Genomic DNA, 10,000 nt, shown 5'->3' on the forward strand with positions numbered 1-10,000 from the left:
GTGGAAAAGGATAGGTTAGGTTAGGTGAGGTTAGGTTAGGTTAGGTTAGGTTAGGTTAGGTTAGGAAAATTTTTCTAAGTCCGGAAAATTTCCATACGCCAGGAAAATTTCTATACGTCAGGAAAATTTCTATACGTCAGGAAAATTTATATAAGCCAGGAAAATTCCTATACGTCAGGAAAAATTTCTATAAGGTGGAAAAGGATAGGTTAGGTTAGGTTAGGTTAGGTTAGGTTAGGTTAGGTTAGGAAAATTTTTCTAAGTCCGAAAATTTTCCATACGCCAGGAAAATTTCTATACGTCAGGAAAATTTATATAAGCCAGGAAAATTTCTATACGTCAAGAAAAATTTCTATAAGGTGGAAAAGGATAGGTTAGGTTAGGTTAGGTTAGGTGAGGTTAGGTTAGGTTAGGTTAGGTTAGGTTAGGAAAATTTTTCTAAGTCCGGAAAATTTCCATACGCCAGGAAAATTTCCATACTTCTATACGTCAGGAAAATTTATATAAGCCAGGAAAATTTCTATACGTCAGGAAAAATTTCTTTAAGGTGGAAAAGGATAGGTTAGGTTAGGTTATTAAATTTAAATTTCTTTACGCCGGGAAAATTTCTATAAACATGGTAAATTTCTATACGCCACTACTATACTACTGATTACAATGAAATTTAGCACACATATAGAAGGTAACTTGGATTAACACATAGGGTAGGTTTTATCCCGGAAATCCCGCGGGAACGGGAACTATGCGGGTTTTCCTTTGAAAACGCGGGCGAAGCCGCGGGCGGAAATCTAGTACAAAATATTAATTTACTAAAACTATTGCAAAACACAAAACTATAATATAAATATAACAGAAAATCGGTTCGAATGTCTGTCCGTGTGTGCTATTTTCCCTATATAAATTTGTATAATTAAAACTAGAGAACCGATTTTGATGCGGTTTATTTCAATAGATAGACTGCATCTCGAGGAAGCTTTTAGTAAGTATATATAATTTGTTAAGTTCTGAACAATGCAGGCACAGCCGCGGGCGATAGCTAATCAATCTACCACTTATTTGTTAAACAGTTACTAAAAAAAAAAAAAAAAAAAAACTTTAAATTAACTGTACCTACAAGTTTAATTATTTCTCCATTTAATAATTAATATTAATTTTTAAGTGGTATATCAATTAAATTTACGTTTTCTCTACATAAGAACCGTACGTAATCGTACTTCAAGGAATATACTTGATAAGAAAGAATTATCGAAATCGGTTCAGCCGTTCACACGTGATGCCGTGACAACGCGAAACGGGTCTCATTTTTATATTGTACGTACCTACCTACCTACCTACCTACCTACCTACATAATATATAGATTTTTAGATTATTCTTCTGTATAATCTAAACCAATTAAAGTTAAACACCTACGAAACGGCTCGACCGATTCTCATGAAATGTTGTGTGCATATCGGGTTGGTAGATCTGACAATCATAATATTGTATCTACACTAATATTATAAAGAGGAAAACTTTGTTTGTTAATGAATAGGCTCATCATCAAAACTACTGGACCGATTGTGATGAAATTTGGCACAGACAATCTTTAGACGCTGAGAAAGAACATAGGCTACTTTTTTTTATTGCGAAATAATATGTACCACGGGCGAAGCCCTAGTTTGTAAATAAAATAAAATAAATCATACCCGCAAATGACCAACGTAAATAATAATTATTGTTGAACGTATAATTCGAAATTCGAATTTCAAAATTACAACTTTAGGTTTTTTTTTTTTTCTCACTGCTGTTGTTCAAAATTGAAACTGTAGTCTGTATACTCCGTACTTTTTTTCCGTTTCTGTATAAAACCGGTCCAGATCGCGCCACACGGCGTTACGGCCGTCGGTTCGTAATGCGAGCTAGCACTTTTGGTTAACGGCCAATACCGTGGAGCGTAAGCGTCCCCTCCACACAGTGGGCGGTGAACATGCGGTGAATCATTTAGATGTTTACATTTGGCATTTTTTTTTTTAAATCACATAAGGCTGAGGTAAAATAACAGTACAGACTACAGTCGAATTGGGAATCATCAAGGAGGATTTTATTTAATATTTTAATTAAAGATATGAAACCTTATTTGTGTTAAACTTTTTTATTTTTTTTAATTGACACCAATAAATCAAACTGACGATGTCTGTCGAAATAAATATGATATTGATTCAAAGATAGTACATGAAATTGCATTGCGTTGTTATATTAATATAATAAAATGGTTGTGAGTGAAAAAAATTATGTAACATTTATAAAAATATCGAGCTAAATCATAATGGTATATAATTTATTATGAATTCGTTTTTAGGATAACCACAAAAATGTGCATGTGCACACACAAATTAAAAACCGTCTCCAAAACCGAGAAAATTGAACGGCAGGCAGCATTGAAAGGTATGGTTATTTATCCATCAATTATTTGTTGTTATTATTATACTAGCTGTGCCCGCGACTTCGTCCGCGTGGAATAGTGACTGCATATAGTAGTTACTACTTATACTTAACACACAATAACTATTGAGTAAACACGTCTTGAAACACGTACTATCATATACAACTAAATTATAAGTAGGTACTTACAGATTATTATGGAACAGTTAAGAAATAAAATAAATAATAACACAAAAGAACTGTTAGTAAAATTTATTACTAAACTGAGCTATAAAACTTAGGTACAGAAGAGTTCAAAATTTCCAGGATGTGGTTATTCTCCCGCTCCCATATCCTTCTACTTTCACAGACTTTCAACTTTTCCCTTTCACCCCTAGTAAATGGCAGAACCGATTTTGATCTTAACCATGTCTAATCATACCTATATATTATGTACATGTATCCTTTCGTTTGCTACTCCATTTGGATTATTTATCCCCACTATCACCCCTAAGGTGCCCTATATGTAATAAACAGATTAACCGATTTTGATAAAACATGACTTATTGTAATTCACACGTCATTTGATATGCCGCTTGATATATTATATATATATACTAGCGGTCCGCCCCGGCTTCGCTCGTGGTACATATGAAAAATAGATGTTATAAATAGAAAATTTACCTAGAAGTAACCATAATGCTATTTGTGCAGGTTTTAGACTTATGAGCAAAAATCTAAATAAAGGTCCTTTGACCCCCCTACTACCCGCTCAGCATAACCCCCCCCCCCCCCACGCTTGGGGACTTTCGATATGATCATCTGGACATGTCAAGGAATAATTTTAGCGTATAATTTACGTAATAAAGTAATTCATGTATAGAATGCCTTAGCAAATGTCCGTGTTGAATAAAATTAATTTCTAAATCGGTGTTTTCTTAACTGTTCCCCACTCTAGAACTTATGATTACTTGCTTAGTCATCTTAAGGTCTCCAGAATGGGTCATGTAGTAGAGACTTAGCTTAATACGGTTAATGTTGAAAGATGAGTCTTCCTACATATTACATTTACAATATACATAGTACACAACATTTACTATTCATAAGCTAGTATTTTATAAACTAAGTTTTTCGTCTTAATAAGCCGTTCAAGTTTGTATGTTGTATTGTTTATAGCATTTTCCTACTATTACACCCACTATTTAAATAGCTTGCTTCATATATTTTGTAAGTCATTTTTTACCCAAAAAATAAGAAATAAAATACCGCCGTAATACGATACGAATTATCCTAATACGGTGGTATAACTCCGAAATAGGAAAAATACTGGGCATGTTTATTCTGCGGTATGTGTTCTTAATTAGAAATCCTGTTAAATATGAAAACGGTTGAGTACAAAATGTTTGTTTCTTAGAAGGGGTAAAAATAGGAAGGTGTATTTTAATTTAGCCGAATTTTTTCGAATTTTAAATTTTCGAATTTTCTGAGAAAAGAGAAACGAAACAGCTAATATTATGATTAAAAATTTCGTGGCCAGAAATAATTTAGATTTAAAAGGCTAACCTAACCTAACCTAACCTAACCTAACCTAACCTTACCTAACCTAACCTAACCTAAACACAAACCTAACTATTAAATCGTCACACAGAAACCTAACTATTATTACATTGAGGTTCAAATTTATGTCTATCAAAAATGAACGCCCTCTTTTGTTGTTGTTGTTGTTGTTGAATAGCCGAATTTTTTCGAATTTTAAAATTTTCGAATTTTCTGAGAAAAGAGAAACGAAATGTAGCTAATATTATGATTATAAATTTCGTGGCCAGAAATAATTTAGTTTTAAAAAGCTAACCTAACCTAACCTAACCTACACACAAACCTAACTATTATTACATTGAGGTTCAAATTTATGTCTATCAAAAATTAACGCCCTCTTTTGTCGTTGTTGTTGTTGTTGTTGTTGTTGTTTATAATTTATTTAATATGGACCACGAAATTTATAATCATGAATTATTTTTGACGACTGCACGCCGTAACTGCACGCGTACAAAGTTTTTTGACTTGACCTTGAAAACACGAGGCGTTAGTCGCGCGCGGCGTATGTATGTATGTATGTATGTATGTATGTACATATGCCGTGCGTGATACGTGAAAAATTAAACAAGCAGAAACACCATTGCCGGGATGCGAGACAATCGGTGCGCGAGGCTAGCGAAGACGGGGGGCGATGCGCGTGCGCAGCAGCGAGAGATTGTACGTATGTGTATGTATCATTATTTCGTCGCTGTTGTACCGCGTCGCCCGTGTGTGCTCTGCGCTCTCCTCGTTGCCGCAGTTCGCGTGTCGGTGTGGCGTTGATGTGGGGTTGGGGTTGGTGTTTGGTGGTGAGTCTGACAGAATTGTAGAGTAGTGTTAGTTCTATAAAATAATAAAAGACCAAAGATGATATATTATAAAAGCGTGTGTTGTGCAAACGGCGCGATACAGTTTTTAATCTTTAGTATTTTATGGAACAACAAAAACTCTTCAAATCAGAAGATCAGTGTTCAGTAGTGTGGTAGTAGTAGTAGTAGTAGAAGAAGAAGTAGTAGTAGCTGTAGTAACATTGCGTCTGCCGACGGTTTGATAGATTGTCAGTTTCGTAGATTGTATTTTATATGTGTAGTGTAATAAATATTACGCATCTTGATACACTCTCGGAGCGCAGACCGTGAAAAATATACTACGACTATTGAACGGCAGTATGAAAATTTTTAATGCTCACATCGCACACGTTTGTGATGTACCAATGGGCTTTTATCAGATGTTTATACGTGTGTGTGTGAAACACACGTATATTCCAAAACTTGGTCGCAATTTTCGATCCTTCCACTCTCCGTGCGTAGATTGATCGTTTGCGTCATAAAAGTTGACCGATATTAAAATTTTTCCTTCGCTTGATGCGAATGGGAATTGTTGAGGGGTGTCTCGTTAAGATGATACTTTCAACGGTTAAACTGACTGTGTTCAGATTTATCCACGTGTGCGCGCCCGTGTGTGTGTGTGAATAGTGTGCGTGTGACGGTCGCCGCCGTCACATATCATGTTATTTAAACACGCCTCGCGCACATAATATAATTATATAGAGAAGCAAACGTCGCGGCGGCATCGTCGTGTTACGTTTGAGGCTCTAGCGGAAGCTTTAGTTAGCTCCCTGGTTGATCCTGCCAGTAGTTATATGCTTGTCTCAAAGATTAAGCCATGCATGTCTCAGTGCAAGCCGTATTAAGGCGATACCGCGAATGGCTCAATATATCAGTTTTGGTTCCTTAGATCTTACTCAGTTACTTGGATAACTGTGGTAATTCTAGAGCTAATACATGCAATCAGAACTCTGACCAGTGATGGAATGAGTGCTTTTATTAGATCAAAACCAATCGACGGAGGGCCTGGCGTCTGAAGTCGTTAATTTTGATGAATCTGGATAACTTTTGCCGATCGCATGGTCCAGTACCGGCGACGCATCTTTCAAATGTCTGCCTTATCAACTTTCGATGGTAGTTTCTGCGACTACCATGGTTGTCACGGGTAACGGGGAATCAGGGTTCGATTCCGGAGAGGGAGCCTGAGAAACGGCTACCACATCCAAGGAAGGCAGCAGGCGCGCAAATTACCCACTCCCGGCACGGGGAGGTAGTGACGAAAAATAACGATACGGGACTCTTACGAGGCCTCGTAATCGGAATGAGTACACTTTAAATATTTTAACGAGGAACAATTGGAGGGCAAGTCTGGTGCCAGCAGCCGCGGTAATTCCAGCTCCAATAGCGTATACTAAAATTGTTGCGGTTAAAAAGCTCGTAGTTGCATTTGTGCGCCGCGCTGTCGGTGCACCGCATCCGCGGTGATACTGACACGTTTGCGGAGCATATCGTCGGTGAGCCGGTCGTTAAAAGCCGGTTCAATATCAAAATCCTATCGCGGTGCTCTTCAGTGAGTGTCGAGGTGGGCCGACAATTTTACTTTGAACAAATTAGAGTGCTCAAAGCGGGCTCAAAATGCCGCTTGAATATTTCGTGCATGGAATAATAGAATATGATCTCGGTTCTATTTTGTTGGTTTTCAGAACTCCGAGGTAATGATTAATAGGGATAACTGGGGGCATTCGTATTGCGACGTTAGAGGTGAAATTCTTGGATCGTCGCAAGACGAACATCAGCGAAAGCATTTGCCAAAGGTGTTTTCATCAATCAAGAACGAAAGTTAGAGGTTCGAAGGCGATTAGATACCGCCCTAGTTCTAACCGTAAATATGTCATCTAGCGATCCGCCGACGTTACTACAATGGCTCGGCGGGCAGCTTCCGGGAAACCAAAGATTTTGGACTCCGGGGGGAGTATGGTTGCAAAGCTGAAACTTAAAGGAATTGACGGAAGGGCACCACCAGGAGTGGAGCCTGCGGCTTAATTTGACTCAACACGGGAAATCTCACCAGGCCCGGACACCGGAAGGATTGACAGATTAATAGCTCTTTCTTGATTCGGTGGGTGGTGGTGCATGGCCGTTCTTAGTTGGTGGAGCGATTTGTCTGGTTAATTCCGGTAACGAACGAGACTCTAGCCTGCTAAATAGGCGTCGTCATTTAGGTGTGCGCGGCTCTCGGGTCGCGCAACTCACTGGCGGCGTATTAAAATTCTTCTTAGAGGGACCGGCGGCTTTGAGCCGCACGAGATTGAGCAATAACAGGTCTGTGATGCCCTTAGATGTCCTGGGCCGCACGCGCGCTACACTGAAGGAATCAACATGTTCTCCCTGGCCTAGAGGCCCGGGCAACCCGTTGAAACTCCTTCGTGCTGGGGATTGGGGTTTGCAATTATCCCCCATAAACGAGGAATTCCTAGTAAGCGCGAGTCATAAGCTCGCGTTGATTACGTCCCTGCCCTTTGTACACACCGCCCGTCGCTACTACCGATTGAATGATTTAGTGAGGTCTTCGGACCGACACGCGGTGGCTTCACGGCCGTCGGCGTTGCTGGGAAGTTGACCAAACTTGATCATTTAGAGGAAGTAAAAGTCGTAACAAGGTTTCCGTAGGGGAACCTGCGGAAGGATCATTAACGTAACGACGCACTGCGCACTCTCGCACTACTCGCATACGCGCCTCGTGTGTGTTTGTGTATTAGTACGAACGAGTGTCGTGGGACGCGTGAATGTGACTGCATCCGTTAAAAAAAAAAACGAATACCTCTAACATGTCAGTGTATGACGTGTTAGAGTGATTCGCGAAAGCGCCGCGGTACATATTTTAACCTATGTACACGCACGCAAACGTTACATAAAAGAACGCGCACAACACTTTGATTATGAAACGAAAACATTATTATAATAAACTATTACCCTGAACGGTGGATCACTTGGCTCGCGGGTCGATGAAGAACGCAGTTAACTGCGCGTCATAGTGTGAACTGCAGGACACATTTGAACATCGACATTTCGAACGCACATTGCGGTCCGTGGAGAAATATCCAGGACCACTCCTGTCTGAGGGCCGGCTGTATAAAAACAACAATCCACACTGTTCACACGCGTGTTTTCACGCGTGTGTGAGCATGTGACGGTTTAGCGAGCGCATTGCGTGCACGCTATCCGTTTGAAAATTTTACCTGTATTATGTTCTACGTGTGCGCGACTCGGTGTGAAACCGTTGTGGACGCTTCTCGCGCGACGCTCGTATGATATGTCTCGTGTAGAATGTGTCGTGAACTGTTTCGCATATAAGCCGAGCCGCATTCAAAGCGCTCGTAGTGCGTGTTATTGTGTATAATATATTATTTTTGTCATAATAATATGATGTGTATTATGATAAAATATGAAAGTGAAGCGTAGGCGGACTCGACGTCCGTGTAGCGTCGTAGTAGCGCTGACGGATATCGCGTCTGCCTCCCGCTTTTTATCGTTGGCCTCAGATCAGGGAGGATCACCCGCCGAATTTAAGCATATTAGTAAGCGGAGGAAAAGAAACTAACCAGGATTCCCCTAGTAGCGGCGAGCGAACAGGGAATAGCCCAGCACTGAATCCCGCGGTCGTAACGGTCGCGGGAGATGTGGTGTTTGGGAGGTTCCGCTTTCTCGTAGGTTTCGCACCTGTCCAAGTTCGTCTTGAACGGGGCCGTTTTCCCGTAGAGGGTGCCAGGCCCGTAGCGACGGAGCGAATCTGCGAGAGGGACACTCCTCAGAGTCGGGTTGCTTGAGAGTGCAGCCCTAAGTGGGTGGTAAACTCCATCTAAGGCTAAATATTACCGCGAGACCGATAGCGAACAAGTACCGTGAGGGAAAGTTGAAAAGAACTTTGAAGAGAGAGTTCAAGAGTACGTGAAACCGTTCAGGGGTAAACCTGCGAAACTCGAATGAACGAACGGAGAGATTCATCGTCATTCCGCGGCGTACCCGTTCGCGCCTTGATGTTTGCACTTGCGCGTCTCACGGCGTGTACGTGCGGGCACAGGTCGTGCGGGTCGACGTTCGCGGACGGCGTGCACTTCTCTCTTAGTAAACACTCCGCAAGGGGTGGATACATCGCGACCCGTTCTCTCTGTCGGTCTAAGCGTCGTTCGGGAGCCTAGCGGCCGCGTCTAAACAACGCCGGCCGTTAGACCGTGACGTACGCCGACCGGCGGAGGACGGTATATTCATATATGGGAACCGCGCACGCGTTCCGACGCGTCAGGCCCGACGCAAGTGTTCGTGTCATCGCCGACGTCCTGCCTATGTGCGGACGACGACGTGGCGCCGCTGTTGTCGCAGCCGTGTAGTCTCTGACTGTGCGCGTGTCCGTCTGCGATGTTTCAGTTTCGGGCACTCGCAGGACCCGTCTTGAAACACGGACCAAGGAGTCTAGCATGTGTGCGAGTCATTGAGTTTATGTACGGCATTCCGTGCCGTATGATTGATAAAACTGAAAGGCGCAACGAAAGTGAAGGCGTGCGCTTGTCGCGCGCTCAGGGAGGATGGAGCGTCGCGCCGCAAGGTCGACCTCTCGCACTCCCGAGGCGTCTCGTTTCCAATCTGTGAATGTAGGCGCGCTCTGAGCACAGATGCTGGGACCCGAAAGATGGTGAACTATGCCTGGTCAGGTCGAAGTCAGGGGAAACCCTGATGGAGGACCGTAGCGATTCTGACGTGCAAATCGATCGTCGGAACTGGGTATAGGGGCGAAAGACTAATCGAACCATCTAGTAGCTGGTTCCGTCCGAAGTTTCCCTCAGGATAGCTGGCGTCGATGTGCAACAGTCTCATCCGGTAAAGCGAATGATTAGAGGCATTGGGGCCGAAACGACCTCAACCTATTCTCAAACTTTAAATGGGTGAGAACTCCGGCTTACTCGAACGATGAAGCCGGAGATCTGATGACGGTGCCAAGTGGGCCAATTTTGGTAAGCAGAACTGGCGCTGTGGGATGAACCAAACGTAGTGTTAAGGCGCCTAAAGAACGCTCATGGGACACCATGAAAGGCGTTGGTCGCTCATGACAGCAGGACGGTGGCCATGGAAGTCGGAATCCGCTAAGGAGTGTGCAACGACTCACCTGCCGAAGCGACCAGCCCTGAAAATGGATGGCGCT

The 10,000-nt window shown here is 42.2% G+C and overlaps 3 non-coding genes across 3 annotated transcripts in view; all 3 read left to right on the forward strand.

The window, feature by feature from the left end:
* Positions 1-5,591: 5,591 nt before the first annotated feature.
* LOC149474795 (small subunit ribosomal RNA) lies at positions 5,592-7,496 on the forward strand. The gene has a single exon (XR_016318269.1). It is a non-coding gene; the product is annotated as a small subunit ribosomal RNA (ribosomal RNA).
* Positions 7,497-7,773: 277 nt separating this feature from the next.
* On the forward strand, positions 7,774-7,930 carry LOC149474796 (5.8S ribosomal RNA). The gene has a single exon (XR_016318250.1). It is a non-coding gene; the product is annotated as a 5.8S ribosomal RNA (ribosomal RNA).
* A 406-nt stretch (positions 7,931-8,336) lies between these two features.
* LOC149474797 (large subunit ribosomal RNA) overlaps positions 8,337-10,000 on the forward strand; it is a 4,014-nt gene continuing 2,350 nt past the window's right edge. The window contains exon 1 of the ribosomal RNA XR_016318282.1: positions 8,337-10,000. This exon is cut by the window's right edge and continues 2,350 nt beyond it. This is a non-coding gene — a ribosomal RNA (large subunit ribosomal RNA).

The sequence above is a fragment of the Colias philodice genome, unplaced genomic scaffold, assembly GCF_061535455.1.
Source record: "Colias philodice isolate Cphi_HAF_F1 unplaced genomic scaffold, ilColPhil1 Martin Lab GWU primary ptg000018l_1:14663442-14930425, whole genome shotgun sequence".
Taxonomy (NCBI): domain Eukaryota; kingdom Metazoa; phylum Arthropoda; class Insecta; order Lepidoptera; family Pieridae; genus Colias; species Colias philodice.